The sequence below is a fragment of the Neomonachus schauinslandi genome, chromosome 10 (assembly GCF_002201575.2).
Source record: "Neomonachus schauinslandi chromosome 10, ASM220157v2, whole genome shotgun sequence".
NCBI lineage: Eukaryota > Metazoa > Chordata > Mammalia > Carnivora > Phocidae > Neomonachus > Neomonachus schauinslandi.
The window spans coordinates 113260165-113285020 of record NC_058412.1 but is presented as its reverse complement, the minus strand read 5'-3'; positions in this window follow the sequence as shown (position 1 = coordinate 113285020).

The following is a 24856-nucleotide window of genomic DNA, read 5'->3' as shown; positions in this document are numbered from 1 at the left end:
AGTCCCGCACCGGGCTCCAGTCCCGCACCGGGCTCCAGTCCCGCACCGGGCTCCTTGCTCAACAGGGAGCCTGCTTCTCCCTCTGCCTGCCGCTCCCCCTGCTTGTGCTCGCTGGCTCTCTTGCTCGCACTCTATCTCTGGCAAATAAATAAAATCTTAAAAAAAAATAAAACTAGAAAATAAAAAAATACATGGGAATTAGAGATAACTGTATGATTAGTGTAGATCTAGGGATATAAGGTAAAAATGAATAAATCTGTGCTGTTCAATGTCTGTTCTCATGTGGATTCAAAAAATTAAAAGCAGGCATGACCTCTGCATGGAGATGGCTAAGTTAACAAAGGAGTAAGGGAAACATTTGTAAGAGAGGAAAAGGTCAAAGTAGTGTGTCAAGGGAGCTGTGCTATGCCTGGTATTAACATTTCACTTGAGCTGCTGAAGAGGTCAGATTACATATTTGTCGCCATCAGCTAATTTAATTGAAAGGTCTAGCCAACTCCAAAGCTATAAATTCAGACAGAAAGATACCTAGCTCTGGGTTATTCTAAATTTTACTTTGATATCTGCATTTAATTATGGAATACAAAACAGAAAAGTAGAATCAAATCTTCAAGAGCCACATTCCAAACTAAAGGTTCACTTCCTAAGTCCATATACTATATTGGATGGACCATATTTGACAGCTCCTCACAGGGCCATGCAAAATTAATGTGGACATTTCCTGGGCTTTTGATGTTCACTGCCATCATCTGTTTCACTGCTAAGATCAGGAAACATATGGGATGAATTGGTAAAGGATGCTGAGAGTTTCTGTTGCCTTTTTTTTAAATTCATCTCTAAGGCTAATTCAGGATACCTCTGAACAAGACCAAGATCTAGTACAGTAGTGGTCTCTAAATCATATTCCAATTCCTAGGACTTTTTTTTTTGTTGAAGGTTTTATTTGACAGAGAGAGAGAGACAGCGATAGAAGGAACACAAGCAGGGGGAGTGGGAGAGGGAGAAGCAGGCTCCTGGCAGAGCAGGGAACCCGATGTGGGGCTGGATCCCAGGACCCTGAGATCATGACCTGAGCTGAAGGCAGATGCTTAATGACTCAGCCACCCAGGCCCCCCTAGGACATTTTTTTTTTTTTTAAATAAGAGATGTTAGAGTAATAAAGTTCCTGAAGAAAGATGATGGGAAATCAAGTAACTTCAGGGAACACTGGGGTCCAAGGAACACAGGTCTAAAAACCTCCAGCCCAGTCAGTAAAAAGAAGAAGCCATGTGATAGTAAAAAACAGTGGGTTTTGGACTTAGGTCTCAATGGAAAATGAATGAACTCAACACCGGGACTGAACTAAGTCTGAATAGTGCATCTGCTACTGATTAACTGTGTGACCTTGGGCAATTTAAGTGCTCTGAGCCTTACCTCCTCATCAAACAGAGATACTAACTCCCTCCAAGGTTGTTCCAAGAATTACATGAGATGACATATATGAAAAACGCCCAGCAGAAAACCTAGCGAAGACCCCCTTTTTAAAGAATTCAACTGGACTTAAAATCTGATTCAGTTGACACATCTGCAATGGATTCATTTCACAAGTTTAATTTATGGTACCCCAGCCCCTATAATTTCAGATAGCCTCAAGGCCTTCAAGGGGCCGGAGACAGAAACCAGAGACAAGGCAAAAAGCTACTTAACCAGCCATAATACAACCCAGAGACAGGATCTGTCACATGTACATATACTAGCTCATATTGCACATGGGGTCAGTCAGTACAGCAAGAGTGTGGCCCCTCTTCTTGGTAATCTTACCAAAGCAGAAACAATAACCAGGAAGAGACTGTCCCTCATTAAACCTTCAAGCTTTCACAAATTTGAAGTAAATCTTTACAATTCAGTGACTGCTTTCTATAATATGAGGTTCAAAACAATACTCTAAAACTAAGGAGTGAGGATAAAACTGACAGGTGAGAAATCTTTTTGCACACCTCTTTCCTCCCAGTTTTTCCTTATTCTAGAAGAGGTATGAACTTAGTGAATTAACTCATCTTGATCCTAGTGCTGTATTCATTTACTGTACACTATCTTTTAAATGATCTTTTCTCCCTAAAAGCATTCACTAAATTCAAATAACTAACCATAAAGTCTAGATCTGCATGTTCCACAACAGGCTTAACACTCAAGAACAAGCTTAAAGTCAATTTATATATAGGAAAGCCAATGGGTTCCGAACCAGCACAAATGCATTCAACAGTCAAAGATGAAGACAAAAATCATTACAAGTATCCAAAATGTGATTCAATTTAGTAAGTCCCGAGTCAATAACCCTCAAAACAACTAAAATCAAAGGATAACTTTGTTTTTTAAAGTTTTTACTCATTCATTTGACAGAGAGAGAGAGAGTGAGAGAGGAAACACAAGCAGGGGGAGTGGGAGAGGGAAAAGCAGGCTTCCCGTGGAGCAGGGAGCCTGATGCGGGGCTCGATCCCAGGACCCCGGGATCATGACCTGAGCCGAAAGCAGACACCTAACCACTGAGCCACCCAGGTGCCCCTGTTTTGTTTTGTTTAAAGTGGGCTCCAGGGCGCCTGGGTGGCTCAGTGGTTAGGCGTCTGCTTTCGGCTCGGGTCATGATCCCGGGGTCCTGGGATCGAGCCCCGCATCGGGCTCACTGCTCGGCGGCGAGTCTGCTTCTCCCTCTCCCACTACCCCCGCTTGTGTTCCCTCTCTCACTGTCTCTCTCCCTCTGTCAAAATAAATAAAAATAAAATCTTAAAAAAAAAATAAAATAAAATAAAGTGGGCTCCATGCCCAACGTGGGGCTTGAATTCAGGACCCTGCGATTAAGGGTCGCACACTCTAGTGACTAAGCCAGCCAGGTGTCCAGATAACTTTGTTACTAATAGGAAAACTTATACCCAATTCTACACAAGGACTCACTGAAGTATCAACTCTAAATTAACAAGCAGATAGCAAGTGACTGAGTAGTTTTGTAGCAATATTATTACTCTCAAAGCCCTCAGCTCACTTCACACTTCTCTGCCATGGGGTAGAGGTGGGAGATGAGGTGGGGTATATACAACATGAGGCAACAAAGGTTCTGAACATCTCCCTCTAAGAGGGGAGAAACAACCAGAAAAAGTTCTGTAGTGCAGTAATATTTAGATATCTGTAAGAACTGCTTCCCTTCCCTTATAAATGCTATATTCTGAGAACTTAAATGACCTTTCAAATATAGGAACTTCATAGTATCAGAGTATAGAAATGAGGGTTTGATTTTCCCATTCATTGATGGTCAAAACATTTTTTTTTTAAAGATTTTATTTATTGGGGCACCTGGGTGGCTCAGTTCGTTAAGCGTCTGCCTTCGGCTCAGGTCATGATCCTGGGGTCCTGGGATCGAGCCCCACATCGGGCTCCCTGCTCCGCAGGAAGCCTGCTTCTCCCTCTCCCACTCCCCCTGCTTGTGTTCCCTCTCTCGCTGTGTCTTTCTCTGTCAAATAAATAAAATCTTAAAAAAAAAAAAAAAAGATTTTATTTATTTGTCAGAGAGAGCGAGAGAGCACAAGCAGGGGGAACAGCAGTCAGAGGGAGAAGCAGGTTCGCCGCCCAGCAAGGAGCCCGATGCAGGACTCAATCTCAGGACCCTGGGATCATGACCTGAGCCGAAGGCAGCCGCTTAACTGACTAAGCCACCCAGGCATCCCGGTCAACACTTTTTTTTTTTCAAAGGTAATCTCTATGCCCAAAGTGGAGCTCAAACTCAACACCTGAGATCAAGTCACATGCTCTGCCAACTGAGCCAGCCAGGTGTCCCGAAGGTCAACATTTTTAAGATTTTTTTTTTTTTAAGTAATCTCTATACCCAACATGGGGCTCAAACCTACAACCCTGAGATCAAGAGTCACACGCTCCACCAACCAAGCCAGCCAGGTGCCCCAGTCAACACATTTTAAATAACAGCTACCTCAATGTTAAAGAGCTCAGGCTCTGCTGTCAGAAAGATCTAGATTTTAATCTGGGCTTCGTCATTTATTAGTTCTATAACATCTGAGTCAATTTCATAATTTATAAAATCAGGATATATACCTACCTAAAAGACTGGAGGATTAAAAGGCAAAAGGTAAATACATGATATCTAGCCCAAAATAAACATTCACTATTAGTTATTACTAGGCAGGAATTATCCTCATTTATAGATTAAACAAACTGAGTCTCAGAAGTTGAAAAACTTCCCAGAACTGGGCCTCAAACCCAAAGTCCACCTGCAAATTCTTTTTCCATTGTGATCAACAACCTGCCTCATATGTATCTCTGCTGCCTTTTTAAATAGGCTATTAACTGCAATTTAACTGGTCTTGAATGTGTGGTCACAGATTATGGTGCTTCTCGGGGTTTTTTTTCTTATCCAATAGTTTGGGGGGAAATGACTAAATGCATCAGTATGGCATAGTAAGTAAGGACCAAAGAAAGGATGACACCCTGTCTCTCATTGTCAGTATGCTTACCTAGGGTAGCCTTCCTCCTCTCCATCTGATTTGCTTTTAAAATCTGCTTATAAGGGAGTGCCCGGCTGCCTCAGACAGAAGTCATGAGTCTGAGACCCATGATGGATGTAGAGATTAAATAAATAAATAAACTTTAAAATCTGCTTATAAGCTGGGCTCAGACATGTATCTTTGAAGGATATACAGAACATGAGTGAGCTCTCAGGGAAAGTTTGAGGTGTTACCCTTAACAGGGTATACAAGCTTCAATCATAATCATGGTCCTAGCAGGAAAGATAGCATACTCCAGAGTAAGGATAATTCAATAACTCATCACAAGGGAGAGTAGTATCCTGGGATTAGAGAGAACACTTCTAAGCTGGAGGAACAAAGGAAATAAAAACTTTCCAAATCCAGGAGTGACTTGTACAGAGAACCTCCTTTAGAGGAATAGCAATCTTCAATCAAGGGAGACAACCAGCCTGAGGCAATACCCACAGGAAGGGAGCAGGGAAATTAAAATTACCTAACCTTAGATGGGAAGGAAGCTCTTGATGTGGTTCATATAGGTCAGGGCAGAGAACAGGCAATAGATGGAGAGTAGACCTAGAGGAGCAAATGGAAGGTACCTAATTCAACCTCCAGGAAGTCTCTCTGGTAAACATTCATATCTCTTCTTTCATGCTAATGGGCAAATGCCAGATAAGGAAAGAATTCCTGAACATGACAATCCTCACCCCAGATTATATTTATTTGAGAGAGAGAGAGAGTGAAAAACAGCATGAGAGGGGAAAGGGTCAGAGGGAGAAGCAGGCTCCCTGCTGAGCCAGGAGCCCCATGTGGGACTCCATGTGGGACTCGATCCCAGGACTCTGGGATCATGACCCGAGCCAAAGGCAGTCGCTTAACCAACTGAGCCACCCAGGCACCCCAATCCTCACCCGTTTTGAATAGTAGTGCACAGGGCCTATCTACCATATCTGTAATCAAGCTATTCACTAGTAAGTATGGTCATTTACCATTTTACTTGTAACTGTTCAGAATTCTTTGAAGGGCCACTGGCATATACATTTCTCCATGTTTAAGGACTTCTCACCTTGTTAGGGAAAGTAAGATCAAAACATGCAGATACTGTAACTCTTAAGGAGCTTACATTTAGGAGTTTTATATTCCTAGATAACTAAGAAGGCAGAATGAGGTAAGTGTCATCAAAGACAAAAGAGCTGCAGTGCTGTGAAACGTTCTGGAATAGGCTTCCTTGCCATCTGGCCCCTGCCAGGAACAACTCCAGCCAGAACTCACTAACAAGGTATACAAGCTTTAATCAGGTTCCCTGCAGGTCCAGATCTGGAGAACTACACACTAAGCCCTCAAGAGAATCCAAGTATGTATCTGCTCTGTACCTAAAGAGGTCCACCATTCCTCCTCCTGGAAAAAGCCCCTCTCCCTCTTAGGTCTGGTTCAAATGTCACCTCCTTTCCTAAACCTTACTTGGACCTTCAAAGAACAATTAGTTATGCTTACCCTGTATTCCCAAAAGACTTTGCTTCCAGCACTTAAAGCACTTTATTATTATCTATGCAAGGGTGCAGGGCCCCTACTACACTGTGAGATCCTAGTCTTCCTTGTATCCTCCGGCACAAAATAGGGGGTCAAGCACAGTATAAGTACTCTACATATATTATCATATACATTACCATATACATATTATCAATCATCACAAAACTGTAAATGGGGCAGGAACTCTCATCAACTCAATTTTAACAGATGAGGAAAATAAAGTGCACAGAAAGGTTAAATAATGTGCCCAAAGTCTCAAAGTTAATAGGACTGGACCCCAAGATTTCAACCTAGGCACAACTCCAGAAGTGAATCTCAATAGACCTCGTGGGTTGAAAAGGTCCCACTAAAAGTAAATGGTCCTCACCCCTACGATGCAGTTATTATTCACACCAGAGTATGAAAAGACAATATTGGAACTTCTACTTGTATTTGTTTTAGTTCATCCTTTGCAAAATGTCCATTTTTGCATGTGTTATAAAATGTACATAACATACTACAGTTACCATTGTAATGGTAACTTAAAACATTGACATGTGTGCACACTCAACCCTATCTATTGTTCTTTCTAAAACACTAAAAACATTTGAAGCCAATGCTCTAGATGACTTCCCCCAAGGACTCTGAGCTCCTCCATTCTCTGCCCAGCACTTCAGTTAAACACATTAACCAATCAAGACTATAGGTAAGCTCCAAGAGGCAAGAATCTGCTTTATTCATCATTGTAAGCCCTACAAAAGCACAGGGCCTGGTGCTTAGCAGATGGTCAATGCTGAATCTAACTGTATCGTGGAAACGTCACTGAAAAAATCCTCTCAATATTTTAATGCAACTTACTACATATGCCTCCAGATTAAAAGAAAAAGTGTACTGAGCATGCTAAAAATGTAATATAGAATTCTATTAGGAACACTAAAATAAATAAATAAATAAATAAATAAATAAATAAATAAATCTTCGTTACATAATAGAACCAAAAACTGTACTTTGGGGGTATATTTTAAACCAAAAATTGCATAAAACAGATTTGGACATAAAAAACTTGAGTTTAAAAGTCCTTTCTTGGGGTGCCTTGGTGGCTCAGTCATTAAGCGTCTGCCTTTGGCTCAGGTCATGATCCCAAGGTCCTGGGATCGAGCCCCGCATCAGGCTCCCTGCTCTGCGGGAAGCCTGCTTCTCCCTCTCCCACTCCCCCTGCTTGTGTTCCCTCTCTTGCTGTGTCTCTCTGTCAAATAAATAAATAAAATCTTTAAAAAATAAAAAATAAATAAAAGTCCTTTCTTTTGCGTTGCCTGGGTGGCTCAGTTGTTTAGCGTCTGCCTTCTGCCCAGGTCATGATCCCAGGGTCCTGGGATCGAGCCCCGCATCGGGCTCCTCGCTTTGCGGGAAGCCTGCTTCTCCCTCTCCCACTCCCCCTGCCTGTGTTCCCTCTCTCACTGTGTCTCTGTCAAATAAATAAGATCTTTAAAAAAAAAAAAAAAGTCCTTTCTTTTACAGAGATGGTGCATCGTAGACCTAAAGGGTTACCCCTGCCTCTCTTTTGTTATAAGGTCCAAGACGAAAGGCTCAAACTATCAAAAGCAGCAACTGCAGGCTTGATATGAAGAGGCATTGCTGGATGCACCTACTTTGCATTTCTTCAATCCAACTTTTAATGAGTGTCAAAGAAGAGAGGCCATGTAAAGCCTCCCTTTTATATGAAGGACTGAGGGCTCTGAGGCTAGATCACACTGTTCCTCAGTTTCATCTGCTGCAAAATGGGCATATTCAAATACTTAACTCTTATTTACATATCACCAGAATTAAATGAAGAGAAAACGAGCAAAATGGTCTTATGTTTCCTCATTTACCTTGTCTTACCCCCCTCCCCAAACCAAACTCAAAAACTGAGTTTGGGGGCGCCTAGGTGGCTCAGTTGGTTAAGCGACTGCCTTCGGCTCAGGTCATGATCCTGGAGTCCCGGGATCGAGTCCCACATCGGGCTCCCTGCTCGGCGGGGAGTCTGCTTCTCCCTCTGACCCTACCCCCTCTCATGTGCTTGCTCTCTCTCACTCTCTCTCTCTCAAATAAATAAATAAAATCTTTAAAAAAAAAAAAAAAAAAAAACTGAGTTTGGTCTATCCATTTTTTTGGCTATATCTCTAGGGCTGAGAATGGTACCTTTTACTTAATAAATGATTTAATAAATATTGAATGAATAGAATGCAAAATGCCTGCTGCTCAAAAAATGTTGACTATGACTGCTATTGTAACAAGAAACAATTAAAATTTTATTGTTGTTCTTAAGAGATACCACCCCTCCCCAAAGGATCTCAAAATTCTAGGAGGAACACTAGACAAATGCGGGAATAGAAAAATGGAGGTAAGAAAAACAACTGGATCATAAAGCAGGGCTAACCAAAGACAACATCTTAAATACACAACCAGGGCCCAATTTCGGGCTTTTCCGAGGGAGGTTCACCCTGGATGAGGTTTATCAGCGATTCCAGTAATAACAGTTTTAACGCTTGTGTAGGTCCCAGGCTGTGCCAAGCATTCTATTGGCCCCACAAAACCCAAAAAACCTGGCCGGGGGTATGGGGGTAGAAATGCTCTTCACACCCCCATTTTACAGGAGGAGGAACTGAGGCTCGGAAAGACCCAAGGTCACATCCCCTAAGCGGGGGAGCCAGAATATGAACCCAGGCAGTCTGACCCCTAAGCCTGCACTCAACAGCCCCCTCAAAGAGGCCAACCTCGCCTCCTCCACCATCCACTACACACCCCTTGAAATTGGGCGTGTGTAATACTTCCCCAGGAGCCGGACTTAGTGACCCCAGCGCCGGGAGAACAAAACAATCCTTGTCCGCCGGTAAGTCGGATGGACGCCGGCCGGGCCTGGGCTCCCAGGCCGCGGTCCCCACAGCTTCGCTCACATCGCTAGCCCCGAGCCTTCCGGGGGGCGCAGAAAGCGCCCGGACGGTCTCGAGAACCCGGGAAGGCCCGGCCCGCCGCGTGACCTTGGATCCGCCGCCCTGCTTCAGGCCTCAGTTTCCCCAACCCCGCCTCGCGCCGGGGGCCTCTCGGGAGCTCGCGCCTGTGGAGCAGAAGGCCCCTCACACGCCCCCCTCAGCCTCCCGCCTTCCCGCCCTCCTTACGCTGGAAGGCGGCCGCTCCAGGGACGCCCACCATCGCCAAGCGCCTCCACCGTGCGCCTCCCGCTTCCACCCGCGTCCCCGGTCGCTCGCAGGCGCCGCCGCGGGACTTGAAGCCGCGACGCTCGACAGCCCCAATACCGCCGCTGCAGCCGCCGCCAACGCCGCCGTTAGGCCGCGCGCCGCCCCGCCCCCCGGTTGGCTCCGCCCCGCCCGCCGGGCACGCCCCCGCCGCGCGCCCTAGCCCGCCGGACAAACGCACGCGGAAGCCCGGCCCCAAGGCCAGCTCCAGCTAAACCCCGCCCCCTGACCTGCCCCGCCCCTTCCGCGCGAACCTGACGCCCTATCCCGGCGCATCCAGCTTCTCAGACCCGCCCCTCCTGTGTCACGCGCGCCCATCACGCGCCAGGCCCACGCGTCTGGCACTGGGCTTCCGGCTGTGGCCAGGGCAGGGACCCAGGCCTGGAGGAGGAGGTGAGGCCCTAGGGGGTGGAGCTTAGGAGCGGAGGGGACAGCACCGCACCTGAGTTCTCCAGGTTAAGGCCTGGTCGCCCAAACCATGTCGTTGGGTAAGTCACTTACCTCTTTTAGCCTACCCTGTGCCAAGTGTCTAAAATGTCGTCATCATGGTATTAATAACAGTTATCATTTCTATTACTGAGCTCTTTATCATCTTCAGGTGTTTCCATACACTCATCCATTTAATCCTCACAATGAGGGTGAGAGGTATTATGTTCCCTTTTTTACATGCAGAGTTTTCCCACCAACCAACTTGCCCACTGCTTAATGTTAGCATGAAGCAGAGATGGGATTGGAACCTAGAAACTTCAGACTTCAGACCCAGTACTTTGAGCTACTCTGAACTATTCTGTCACACAAAGACTCAAAAACAAGAATTAAAATTAAAACGAGATTAAAAATTACAAACTTCAAAGCGCTGTGAATTGTGTAAGACTGTTGAATCTCAGATCTGTACCTCTGAAACAAATAATGCAATATATGTTAAGAAAAAAAAAAAGAAGAAGGTAGCGGGAGGGGAAGAATGAAGCGGGGGAAATCGGAGGGGTAGACGAACCATGAGAGACGATGGACTCTGAAAAACAAACAGGGTTCTAGAGGGGAGGGGGGGTGGGAGGATGGGTTAGCCTGGTGGTGGGTATTGAGGAGGGCACATTCTGCATGGAGCACTGGGTGTGATGCACAAACAATGAATCATGGAACACTTCATCTAAAACTAATGATGTAATGTATGGGGATTAACATAAGAATAAAAAAAAGAAAAAAGAAAAAAAAATTACAAATTTCAGGGCATTTGGCTGGCTCAGTTGGTAGAGCATGCACCCTTGATCTCAGGGTCCTGAGTCCAAGCGCCATATTGGGCATGGAGCCTATTTTAAAAATAAATACATAAATAAAAATAAATTTTAAAAAAATTCCAAGCTCCGCTATATACAAAAACGCAATAAACAAAGTTCTTTTAACTTTGCTTTCTTTTATAAGCAGAAGACAGGGATAAAATATCTGCAACATATTCAACAAAGGATCAATATTCACAATAAATGGGGCACCTGGGTGGCTCAGTGAGTTGGGCGTCTGCCTTCGGCTGGGGTCATGATCCCAGGGTCCTGGGATGGAGCCCTACATTGGGCTCCCTGCTCCGACGGGGAGCCTGCTTCTCCCTCTCCCTCTGTTACTCCTCCTGCTTGTTCTCTCTCTCTCTCTAATAAATAAATAAATAAAAATCTAAAAATATATATATTCAAAATAAATAAAGAACGCCTATAAACGAGTAAGAAAAAATAATTTAATGGAAAATGAATGGAGGGGGCGCCTGGGTGGCTCAGTTGGTTGAGCGACTGCCTTCGGCTCAGATCATGATCCCGGTTCCGGGATCGAGTCTGGCATCAGCTCTCTGCTCAGCGGGGAGTCTGCTTCTCCCTCTGACCTTCCCCCTTCTCATGCTCTCTTTCTCTCTGTCTCTCTCTCAAATAAATAAAATCTTAAATAAAAAAAAAAGAAAGAAAATGAATGGGGGCACCTGGCTGGCTCAGTCAATACAGCATACAACTCTTGATCTCAGGATCATGAGTTTGAACCCCACGTTGGGGATAGAGATTACTTAAAAAAAAATTAAAAAGAAAAATGGACAGGGGCCCCTGGGTGGCTCAGTTGGTTAGGTGTCTGCTTTTGACTCAGGTCATGATCCCAGGGTTCTGGGATGGAGCCCCGTATCGGGCTCCCTGCTCAATGCGGAGCCTGCTTCTCCCTCTCCCTCTGCCTGCCACCCCCCCTGCTTGTGCTCTCTCTCTCCCTAATAAAAAAATAAAAATCTTAAAAAAAAATGGACAAAGAGGATGAATAGACAATATACAGAAAAGAAAATCTGTATGGCTAATAAACATTAAAAATAGATGCTCAACCTGTCTCATAATCAAGAAAACAAGCAATGAGTTGCCATATTTCATGCATTCGATTGGAAATTCCACTTGTGGGTCTCCATCCCAAAGAAATACGTGCTCATGTGTACAAAAAGATGCATTGGAAGGAAGATTACATAAGAATCGTAAAAGAACAAAAATCAAAATTGGCTTAAATGCCCTACCCGGAGAACTAGTGAATAAACTGTAGAAAATAATATACAATTTTTGAAAAGTAGGTAGATGTACTTGTGTTAATAAGAAGAGGTTGCCAGGGGCGCCTGAGTGGCTCAGTTGGTTAAGCGACTGCCTTCCGCTCAGGTCATGATCCCAGGGTCCTGGGATCGAGCCCTGCATCGGGCTCTCTGCTTCTCCCTCTCCCACTCCCCCTGCCTGTGTTCCCTCTCTCCTTGTCTCTCCCTCTGTCAAATAAATAAATAAAATCTTAAAAAAAAAAAAAGGGCACCTGGGTGGCTTAGTTGGTTAAGCGACTGCCTTCCGCTCAGGTCATGATCCTAGAGTCCTAGGATTGAGTCCCGCATTGGACTCCCTGCTCGGCGGGGAGTCCACTTCTCCCTCTGACCATCCCCCTCTCATGCTCTCTCTGTCTCATTCTTCTCTCTCAAATAAATAAAATCTTTAAAAAAAAAAAAAAAGAAAACGAAAATGTTGCCAACACATATTGTGAACTGGAAAAGCAAATTGGAGTTCCATGGAGCTATTCTTTTGCTTTACTTCCAAGTTTTGGATAAGTGGATATTTTTCAACACCTACATAATATGTACACTCTAAAATGGTGTTAAATCCAAGAGCCCACGCACCAGACCTAGACAGGCTGGATATACATTTTGGCTTCACATTTACCAGCTATATAGTCTCAGACAAGTCATTTCATCTTTCTGAGGCTCAGGAAATGGCTCATGATAGGACCTAGCACACAAGATTGTTGCATGAAAAACACAGTACTGCTACATTTTTTTTAAAGGCTTATTTACTGGAGCGCCTGGGTGGCTCAGTTGTTAAGCGTCTGCCTTCGGCTCTGGTCATGATCCCAGGGTCCTGGGATGAGCCCTGCATCAGGCTCCCTGCTCAGCGGGAAGCCTGCTTCTCCCTTTCCCACTCCCCCTGCTTGTGTTCCTTCTCTTGCTTTGTCTCTTTCTGTCAAATAAATAAATAAATTCTTTAAAAAAAAATAATAAAGGCTTATTTATTTATTTGAGAGAGAGCATGGGATAGAGGGTGGGGGGGAAATCTCAAGCAGACTCCCTGCTAAATGCGAGTGGGAGCCCAAAATGTGGCTTCATCTCAAGACCCTGAGATCATGGCCTGAGCCAAAACCAAGAGTGAGATGCTCAACCGACTCAGCCACCCAGGCGCCCCCCTGCTATGTTTTATAAATGTTGCAATTATTATTATATGCACTTCCTTTTTTTTTCTAATTTCTATTCCTACTCACTATCCCCCCAGCCTCTACCCTTCCTGCCTAGAAGTTGCTAGTACATAGTAGGCGCTCAAAAAAATTCTATTGTTGGGGTGCCTGACTGACTTAGTCAGTAGAGCATGTGACTCTTAATCTTAGGGTCCTGAGTTCAAGCCCCACATTGTGTGTGGAACCTACTTAAAAAAAAAGGTTTTTTTTTTTCATTTATAAAATTCCATTGCATTTGAATCCTGCTCTATACTGCCTTGCTACTGGGATATAATGACTGCAACATTTTATTTTATTGTTTTAAAATATTTTATTTATTTATTAGAGAGAGAGAGCACCTGTGAGAGAGAGCGAGAGAAGGCGCAGGGACAGAGGCAGAGGGAGAAGCCAACTCCCCGCTGAGCTGAAGATGCTTAACTGCTTAACCAACTGAGCCACCCAGGTGCCCCAACCGCAACATTTTAAATATTTTTATGATACAGACATTTAAGAAATGCTTGCTGAGGAGAACCTGGCTGGCTTAGTCAGTGGAGCACGTGGCTCTTGATCTTGGGGTCATGAGTTTGAGCCCCACGTTAGACATAGAGATTACTTTAAAATAAAAAGTCTTGGGGCACCTGGGTGGCTCAGTCGTTGGGCGTCTGCCTTCGGCTCAGGTCATGATCCCAGGGTCTGGGGATCGAGCCCCGCATCGGGCTCTCTGCTCCACGGGAAGCCTGCTTCTCCCTCTCCCACTCCCCTTGCTTGTGTTCCCTCTCTTGCTGTGTCTCTCTCTGTCAAATAAATAAATAAAATCTTAAAAAAAAAAAAAAGTCTTAAAAAAAGCCGGGCTCAGTTGGTTAGGCATTCTACTCTTGATTTTGTCTCAGGTCCTCATCTTGGGGTTGTGAGTTTGAGTCCAGCGTCCGGCTCCACTCCCTGGAGGCTGGCTTGGGATTATCTCCCTCTTCCTCTGCCCCTCCCCCCCAAAAAAAGTCTTGGGGCCCTGGCTGCCTCAGTCATAGCAGCATGCAACTCTTGACGTCAGGATTGTGAGTTCAAGCCCCACCTTGAGTGTACAGATTACTTTTTTAAAAAGTAAATTTAAGGGGTGCCTGGATGGCTCAGGTGGTTAAGCGTCCAATTTTTGGTTTCAGCTCAGGTCATGATCTCAGGGTCCTGGGACTGAGACCCAAGTCGGGCTCTGAGCTTGGGTGCAGAGTTGGCTTGAGACTCTCTCTCTCTCTCCCTCCCCTCCCCCTTCCCTCTGCCCCTCCTCCTGCTTGGGCATGGTCGCTTGCTCACTCGCTTTCTCTAAAATAAATAAATAAAATTTTGGGACTCCTGGGTGGTTCAGTTGGTTAAGCGTCTGCCTTCAGCTCAGGTCATGATCCCAGGGTCCTGGGATCAAGTCCCACATGGGGCTCCTTGCTCAGCGGGAAGTCTGCTGCTCCCCCTGCTTTTGCTTTCTCTCTCAATCTCTAACAAATAAATAAAATCTTTAAAAATAAATAAATTTAAAAAGAATAATAATAAAAAAATTAAAAATCTAAAAAAGAGAAAGAAAGAAATGCTTGCTGATTTAAGTCTGGGAGAAAGCCAGGAAGAAGGGACGATAATTAACTACCTGAGATCATATACTGTAAATTGGTTGCCCAGCCAAAGAGGCTGCACAAAAATGTTTTGCCACCATGTTCGGCCCAACAAGCATGAATTCATTCATCAAACATTTAGTGAGAAACTAACCCCGAATTCAGTGGTTCTCAAAATCATCTGAAGCAAGAAACTGATTTAGAAACTCATACTTGGGCGCCTGAGTGGCTCAGTCGGTTAAGCTGTTAAGTGTCTGCCTTCGACTCAGGTCATAATCTCAGGGTCCTGGGATCAAGCCCCACGTCCAGCTCTCTTCTCAGCGGGGAGCCTGCTTCTCCCTCTCCCTCTGCCTGTGCTCTGCCTGCTTGTGCACAGTCTCTCTCTCTCTCTCTGTCAAATGAATAAATAAAATCTTAAAAAAAAAAAAATAGAAACTACTACTCACAGACCCTGCTGATCAGGAACATCCCAGGCCTAGAACCACAAATGGGCTGCCCTGTGGAGGTGGAGGAAAAGAAAAATGCCTTCACTTATCCTACCTTGCCTAATCAGACCTATCTTACTTCTGTGGCCACATCTCCCATCACCCTCATGCTGACCAGAGAGGCCTCTTGAGTCCCAGTGTATGCCAGGGCTCTGGCCTCAACTGTGGGAGCCATGTTCTTCCTTCCACACAATCACCCCCCACTTCACTCCTATATACTCTTCAGGTATCAGCTCATCGGGTACTTCCTCAGGGAAGCCCTCTCCAACCCTCCAGACTTGTCAGAACTCCTTACATCCACTCCTATAATACCATGCACCTCTTCTTCATGGCATATAACCTATTTGTCATTTGGCATTTATTTTCCCCACTTCTGGATTACCATTCATCTTTCTCTGTAGGGCAGGAGCTCCAGAAAAGCTTTCTGGTTTTCACCATTGTATCTCTAGTGCCTGGGACAGAGTTGGTACTCCATAAACATCTGTTAAATAAGTAAGGGAAGTATTAAAGTAGAGGTAGACACAAGGGGCTATGGGAATGCAAATAACAGTCTTCATATATATATATTTTTAATATCTGGGGATAGTATTTAGGCATCAGTTGTTTTTATTTTATTTATTTATTTGCAGAGAGAGAGCACAAGCAGGGGGAGCAGCAGAATGAGAGGGAGAAGCAGGCTCCCTGATGAGCAGGGAGCCTGATGCAGGGCTCAATCCCAGGACACTGGGATCATGACCTGAGCCAAAGGCAGACGCCCAACCAACTGAGCCACCCAGGCGCCCCAAATAACAGTCTTTCTAGTCTCCCCTTTGACCCCTCCCATCACATTACCTGGGAGTTATAGAAGTATATTTAGGAAAGGAGAGAATTAATTCATTCATTGAACAAATATTTATTAAGCACCTATCTTGTGCCAACCCTTGTGCTAGGATAAAGTAGTCAGTAAGATAATGTTGCTACCCACATGTAGCTTAGTTTAAGGAAACAGACAAGTGGAAGTGTAACTTAATGTAAGAAACAGAGTAAGGGAGAGAGAAATGGTTCAAGAGGTATGAGGATTATCATTTTACAGCGGTAGCCAGGAAGTCTGCTCTGAAATGATATATAAACTGAGACCATAAGGGGTGCCTGGGTGGCTCAGTCATTAAGCGTCTGCCTTCAGCTCAGGTCATGATCCCGGAGTCCTGGGATCCAGCCCCGCATCGGGTTCCCTGTTCCGCGGGGAGTCTGCTTCTCCCTCTCCAATTCCCCCTGCTTGTGTTCCCTCTCCCACTGTCTCTCTCTCTGTCAAATAAATAAATAAAATCTTTATGGGACGCCTGGGTGGCTCAGTTGTTAAGCGTCTGCCTTCGGCTCAGGTCATGATCCCAGGGTCCTGGGATCGAGCCCCGCATCGGGCTCCCTGCTCCTCAGGAAGCCTGCTTCTCCCTCTCCCACTCCCCCTGCTTGTGTTCCTGCCCTTGCTATCTCTCTCTCTCTCTCTAATAAAATCTTTTAAATAAATAAATAAATAAATAAATAAATAAAATCTTTAAAAAAAAAAAAAAAACTGAGACCATAGTGAAATGAGGTGTCAGACCATGGGAATATCTAGGGGATTGTGTTCTAGGCAGGCAGGACAGCAAGTGCAAAGGCCCTGAGTAGGAAATAAACTTCCTGAACATAAGGCACAAGGCAATCAGTATGATTGGAGATTTGTGGTTAAGAGGAAGAATAGTACGAAATGAGGTCAGGAGGGGAGACAAAACCAGATATTGCGGGGCTCTGGTGCCCACTGAAAGTATGGGAGGGCGCCTGGGTGGCTCAGATGGTTGAGCGTCTGCCTTCGGCTCAGGTCATGGTCCCAGGGTCCTGGGATCGAGTCCCGCATCGGGCTCCCTGCTCCTTGGGAGCCTGCTTCTCCCTCTGCCCCTCTCTCTCTCTGTCTCTCATGAATAAATAAATAAAATCTTAAAAAAAAAAAAAGTATGGGAATTTTATTGAAAACATTTTGAAAATATCCTTCTACCTACTGTGGGGAGAATAGATAATAGGGTTGGGAGGCTCAAGGTTAATATGCCCAGTTGTGGGTTTCCTGGCTTGCTCAGTCAGTAGAGCATACAGCTCATTATCTCGGAGTCATAAATTTGAGCCCCAAGTTGTAAATTAGAGCCCCACACTGGGTGTAGAGATACTTTAAAAAATAAAATCTTAAAAACAAAAACACAGGGCGCCTGGGTGGCTCAGTTGGTTAAGCGACTGCCTTCGGCTCAGGTCATGATCCTGGAGTCCCTGGATCGAGTCCCGCATCGGGCTCCCTGCTCGGCAGGGAGTCTGCTTCTCCCTCTGACCCTCCTCCCTCTCATGCTCTCTGTATCTCATTCTCTCTGTCTCAAATAAATAAATAAAATCTTTAAAAAAAAAAAAAAAAAAACAAAAACAAAAACAAAAACAAAAACACAACACTGTTCCAATCGGCAGGCAGTATAATATGGACATCGTCATCCCTGGAACCTGTGAATAGGTTACCTTACAAAGCAAAAGGGACTTCACATACATGACTGAGTTAAGGACAATGAGATGCGAAGATTATCTTGGATTACCCATGTAGGCGCAGTATAATCACAAGAACCTTCAAAAGAGTCAGAGAGGGGCACCTTGGGTGGCTCAGTTCGTTAGGCAACTCTTGACTTCGGCTCAGGCCGTGATCTCAGGGTCGCAAGATTGAGCAGTTTTGGCCCCACACTCAGCACAGAGTCAGCTTGTCCCTCTCCCTCTACTCCTCTCCGTGCTCCTACTCTCTCTCTCTCTTGCTCTCTCTCAAACAAACAAATAAATATATCCTTAAAAAAACTTATGTGAGCCACCTGCGGGAAGCCTGCTTCTCCCTCTCCCACTCCCCCTGCTTGTGTTCCCTCTCTCGCTGTCTCTCTGTCAAATAAATAAATAAAATCTTTAAAAAACAAAAAACAAAAACAAAAAACTTATGTGATACAGCCAAAGCAGTAGGGAAATTTATAACATTAAGTGCTTCTATTACACAAAAGGAAAGGTCTCAAATCAATGATTTCACCTTCTGTTTTAGAAAACTAGAAAAAGGGCACCTGGTGGCTCAGAAGGTTAAGTGTCTGCCTTCAGCTCAGGTCATGATCCCAGGCTCCTGGGATCGAGTCCCGCATCCGGCTCCTTGCAGCAGGGAGCCTGCTTCTCCCTCTGCCTCTCTGTCTCTTGTGAATAAATAAATAAAATCTTTAAAAAAAAAAAAAAAAAGAAAGCAAATGAAATCTAAGGCAAACCGCTGATAAATAATGATAGGGGCGCCTGGACGGCTCAGTCCTTAAGTGTCTGCCTTCTGCTCAGGTCATGATCCCAGGGTCCTGGGATCTAGCCCCACATCGGGCTCCCTGCTCTGCGGTAAGCCTGCTTCTCCCTCTCCCACTCCTCCTCTGCTTGTGTTCCCTCTCTCGCTGTCTCTCTCTCTCTGTCAAATAAATAAATAAAATCTTTAAAAAAAAAAAATCTCTTAAAAAAAATAATGATAAAAGCAGAACTCAATTGAAGTGAGAATAGAGAAATTAAATGAAACCAAAAGTTTCCAGTTTTTTTTCAAAAGTTTCTAGTTCTCTGAAAAGATTGATAAAATTGATAAACTTTTAACAAGACTAACAATAAAAAGAGAGGACACAATATATCAATATTAAGAATGAAAGAGGGAGGGATACCTGGGTGGCTCAGTCTGTTAAGCTCCTGGCTCTTTTTTTTTTTTTAAAGATTTTACTTATTCGTTTGACAGAGAGAGAGAGCACAAGTACACAGAGTGGCGGGCAGAGGGAGAAGGAGAAGCAGGCTCTCCGCTGAGTAGGGAGTGGGACTCCGGACTCGATCCCAGGACCCCAGAATCATAACCTGAGCCAAAGGCAGCCTCTTAACCGACTGAGCCACCCAGACACCCCTGGTTTCCAGCTCTTGATTTCAGCTCAGGTCATGATCTCAGCGTCCTTAGATAGAGCCCAACGTTGGGCTCTGCAGTCAGCGGAAAGTCAGCTGGAGATTCTCTCTCTCCCTCTCCCTTTCTATCCTGTCCTCACTCTCTCTCTCTCTCAAATAAATAAATAAAACTTAAAAAAAAGAATTCTTTTAGCCAAGAGAACCCCAGAGCCAAAAGGCTTCAATTGCTAATTCTACCAAATATTTAAGAAGAAATAATATCAATTTTACAATGTCTTACAGAAAATAAAAGAGGAGGAAACATTTCCAACTCATTTTTTTTTAAAGATTTTATTTATTTTTTTGACAGAGACAGACACAGTGAGAGAGGGAACACAAGCAGGGGGAGTGGGAGAGGGAGAAGCAGGCTTTCCATTGAGCGGAGAGCCCGATGTGGGGCTTGATCCCAGGACCCTGGGATCAGGACCTGAGCCCAAGGCAGATGCTTAACGACTGAGCTACCCAGGCGCCCCTTCAACTCATTTTATGAGGCCAAGATCACCCTCATTGCAACACCACACTAAGTTATTACAAGAAAAGAAGAGACCAATATGTCTGATGAAGACATACACAAGCAAAAATCTTCAACAAAATATTAACAAATTGAGGGGCGTCTGGGTGCCTCAGTCGTTGGGGATCTGCCTTTGGCGCAGGTCGTGATCCCAGCCAGGGTCCTGGGATCGAGCTCCGCATCGGACTCCGTGCTCTGCAGGAAGCCTGCTTCTCCCTCTCCCACTCACCCTGCTTGTGTTCCCTCTCTTGCTGTGTTTCTCCCTCTGTCAAATAAATAAATAAATCTTTTTTTATATAAATAAAATCCTAAGGAAAAATAAAGATTCATTTATTTCTTTCAGAGGGGGAGAGAGAGAAAGAAAGATAGAGCAGGGGGAGGGGCAGAGGAAGAGAGAATCTCAAGGGGACTCCCCACTGAGTTCGGAGCCGAACATTGGGCTCCATCTAATGACACATGAGATCATGACCTGAGTCAAAATAAAGAATCAGACACTTGGGACCCCTGGGTGGCTCAGTTGGTTAGGTGTCTGCCTTTGGCTCAGGTCATGATCCCAGAGTCCTGGGATCAAGCCCCACATTGGGCTCCCAGCTCAGCGGGAAGTCTGCCTCTTCCTCTCCATCTGCCTTCCCTCACCTCCCTGCTCATGATCTCTCTCACTAGCTCTCTCTCTCTCTCAGATAAATAAAAATCTTTTTTTTAATATTTTATTTATTTATTTGAGAGAGAGAATGAGATAGAGAGAGAGAGCATGAGAGGGAGGAGGGTCAGAGGGAGAAGCAGACTCCCTGCTGAGCAGGGACCCCCCCCAATGCGGGACTCGATCCAGGGACTCCAGGATCATGACCTGAGCCGAAGGCAGTCGCTTAACCAACTGAGCCACCCAGGTGCCCCGATAAATAAAAATCTTAAAGAAAGAAAAGGAAGGAAGGAAGGAAGAAAAGAAAAGAAAGAAAGACAAGGCAGGGTCCACTTGTCACCTGGGCTCCCTTGGCTGTGTCCCCTCTCATTTAAAAAAAAAAAAAGAGTGAGACACTTAACCAACTGAGCCACCCAGACACATGGGATTTTTTTTTTTTTTAAGATTTTATTTATTTATTTGACAGAGACACACAGCGAGAGAGGGAACACAAGCAGGGGGAGTGGTAGAGGGAGAAGCAGGCTTCCTGTGGAGCAGGGAGCCCGATGCGGGGCTCGATCCCAGGACCCTGGGATCATGACCTGAGCCGAAGGCAGACGCTTAACGACTGAGCCACCCAGGCACCCCGGGATTTTTTTTAAAGACAAAATTATAGGAACAGAAAACAGATCTGTGTCATCGGATACTCATGGTAGGGGTAAAGTATGACTGTAAAAGGGCACAGGGAATATAAAAGGGTACAGGGAAATTTAGGCTGACGGAAATGTTCTACATCTTGTTTATCAAAATGGTTATATGATTTTTTTTTTTTAAGATTTTATTTACTGGGGCGCCTGGGTGGCTCAGTCGTTAAGCGTCTGCCTTCGGCTCAGGTCATGGTCCCAGGGTCCTGGGATCGAGCTGTCTCTCTGTTGCTGTCAAATAAATAAATAAAATCTTAAAAAAAAATTTTATTTATTTATTTGACAGAGAGAGACATGGCGAGAGAGGGAACACAAGCAGGGGGAGTGGGAGAGGGAGAAGCAGGCTTCCCGCGGAGCAGGGAGTCCGATGCGGGGCTCGATCCCAGGACCTTGGGACCAAGACCTGAGCCGAAGGCAGACGCTTAACGACTGAGCCACCCAGGCTCCCGGTTATATGATTTTTTTTTTTAAGATTATTTATTTATTTATTTGTCAGAGAGAGAAAGCACAAGCAGGGAGAGTGGCAGGCAGAGGGAAAAGCAGGCTCCCTGCTGAGCAAGGAGCCTGATGTGGGACTTGATCCCAGGGCCCTGGCATCATGACCTGAGCCAAAGGCAGAGGCTTAACCAACTAAGCCACTCAGGCATCCCATGATGGTTATATGATTGTATGCATTTGTCAAAACTCAAAGAACTGGACAATTTAAAAGTTCCAAGTTATTTTATGTAAATTTTTCTAAAGCAAATTCAAAGGTGAAAAATTGAGGTGTGCCTGGCTGACTTAGTCAGTAGAGTACACAACTCTTGATCTCTGGGTCATAAGTCTGAGCCCCACATTGGGCAAAGAGTTTATTTAAAAAAAATAAATAAAATCTTTAAAAATAAATAAACAAAAATTTAAAAAACAAAATTGAAAACTTGAAGTATAATGTGTATATATGGCAAGATGCACACATCTCACACATACAGTTCAAAGAATTGTTTCAGGCTTAACACCTAAAACTACCACTTACATCATTTCACCACACTAGAAGGCTCCCTGATATCCCTTTCCAGTCAATACCCTATCCAAAGGTTACCTACTACTATTCTGACTTCTATCACTATACAATTGGTTTTTGTTTAACAGCTTTATGGAGATATGACTCACATACCACACGTTCGCCCATTTAAAGTGTACAATTCGGTGGTTTTTAGCATATTCATAGAGCTGTGCAACCAGCACCAGAATCTAACTTTAGAACATTTTTATCACCCCAGAAAGAACCCCCATGCTCATTGGCAGTAACTCTCCATTCTGTCCTTCCCCACCTGTTATAATTGCTTTTTAATTTTTTCTAAGCTTATTTATTTATTTATTTTTAGTAATCCATATACCCAATGAGGGGCTCAAACCCACAACCCCCAGATCAAGAGTCCTACACTCGGGAGGTGGGAGGATGGGTTAGCCTGGTGGTGGGTATTGAGGAGGGCACATTCTGCATGGAGCACTGGGTGTTATGCACAAACAATGAATCATGGAACACTTCATCTAAAACTAATGATATAATGTATGGGGATTAACATAAGAATAAAAAAAAATAAAAAATAAAAAAGAGTCCTACACTCTACCTATTGAGTCAGCCAGGCGTGTGCATGCACACACACCCATGCACGCACACACACACCCCACTACTTGTTTAAAAATTTTGTTGACACAGATCTGTACCCCTGAAACAAATAATACATTATATGTTAATAAAAAAAAAAAAACTTTATTGAGGGGTGCATGGCTGGCTCAGTCCATAGAGCATGTGACTTATGATCTCAGGGTCGTGAATTCCAGCCCCAGGTTGGTTGTAGAACCTACTTAAAAAAAAGAAAAAGGGGCACCTGGGTGGCTCAGTCGTTGGGCGTCTGCCTTTGGCTCAGGTCATGATCCCAGGGTCCTGGGATCGAGCCCCACGTCAGGCTCCCTGCTCAGCGGGAAGCCTGCTTCTCCCTCTCCCACTCCCCCTGCTTGTGTTCCCTCTCTCTCTGTCAAAAAATAAATAAAATCTTAGAAAAGAAAAAAGAAACTAAAAACTTCATTGAAGTGTACCATTTATGTACAAGGAGCCACAGTGATTTAAAGGGCTCAATTTGATGAAATTTGACAGTTGTCTATACCTGTGAAATCACCAGCTCTATTAAGATAAAGAATATTTCCATCACCCCTATAAGATTTCTCGTGTTCCTTTGTAATCCATCCTTCCATCCTCACCTGGACTCAGGGAACCACTGATCTACTTTCTTTCTCTCTCTTTTTTTTTTTAGATTTTATTTGTTTATTTCAGAGAGGGCTAGAGCATGAGCAGGGGGAGGGGAAGAGGGAGAGAAAGAATTTCAAGCAGACTCTGTTTTTTTTTTTTAAGATTTTATTTATTTATTTGACAGAGAGATACACAGTGATAGAGGGAACACAAGCAGGGGGAGTGGGAGAGGGAGAAGCAGGCTCCACGTGGAGCAGGGAGCCCGACGCGGGGCTCGATCCCAGGACCCTGGGACCATGACCTGAGCCGAAGACAGACGCTTAACGACTGAACCACCCAGCGCCCCAAGCAGACTCTGTTTTGAGCCTGGAGCCTGTTTTGGGGCTTGATCTTAGGATCCTGAGATCATGACCTGAGTGGCAATCAAGAGTTGGACACTTAACCTACTGAGCCACCCAGGCACTCCTACTTTCTATCACTATGCATTGGTTTGCATTTTCTAGAATTGCATGTAAATGGACTCACACAGCATGCACTCTTCCTTTTTTTTTTAAGATGTCATTTATTTATTTGACAGAGCCAGAGAGCACAAATGTGGGGGGGGGTGCAGAATGGCAGAGGGAGAAGGAGAAGCAGGAACCCCACCAAGCAGGGAGCCCGATGTGGGGCTCGATCCCGGTACCCTGGGATCATGACCTGAGCTGAAGGCAGACACTTAACCGACTGAGCCACCCAGGTGCCCTAGCATGTACTCTCTTACCTGGCTTCTTTCATCTGGCATAATGATTTTGAAATTCATCTGTGTTGTATCCATCAATAGTTTGCCTACCTTCCTTTTTATTGCCAGGTAGTGTTCCATTGTTTGGATATACCACATTCCACTGTTTTTGAAAATAAATCTTTCTTCCTGAAGACCTGGGCAGCCCTGGCTTCAACTCTGTAACTTTTTCAAGTTTGTTTGGTTTCAGATGTAGAGAAAATAAATTGGTCTCCACAGGTTCACTGCCTTTTCTTTTCTTCATCATTCTTGCTTAAGAAATGGTGGTGGTGGTGGTGTGTGTGTGTTGAAGGTGGGGAAGAGAGGTCCTCTGAAAATAGATCAGCGCCATGGAGCATCAGCCTGTGGTTGATTGGTTTCCTAATGCCTAGAGGCTCAGGGACACTAACATTTAAGGGGCAGAGTCAGGCCGGGGTGCCTTATAAACTTAATTTGATTTTAGCTTTGCAGCAGCTCCATTTTCCAGCCAAAGGATCTGAGGCTCAAAGAAGTTAAGAGACTTACCAAAAGGGCGCCTGGGTGGCTCAGATCGTTAAGCGTCTGCCTTCGGCTCAGGTCATGATCCCAGGGTCCTGGGATCGAGTCCCGCATCGGGCTCTCTGCTCCTTGGGAGCCTGCTTCTCCCTCTGCCCCTCTCTCTCTCTGTCTCTCATGAATAAATAAATAAAATCTTTAAAAAAAAAAAAAAAGAGACTTACCAAAAAATTTGCCTGAGTCAGAAGCTTAGTCTCAGGTGACAAAATTGAATTCTGACATTCTCGGGGCACCTTGGCCGGCTCAGTTGGTGGAGTGTGCGAGTCTTGATCTCAGGGTTGTGAGTTTGAGCCCCACGTTAGGTGTAGAGATTCGTTTAAAAAAAAAAAAAAGGCTAAAATTAAAAAATAAAAAAAGAGGGCACCTGGGTGGCTCAGTCGGTTAAGTGTCTGCGTTCTGCTCAGGTCATGATCCCGGGGTCCTGGAATTGAGCCCCACATTGG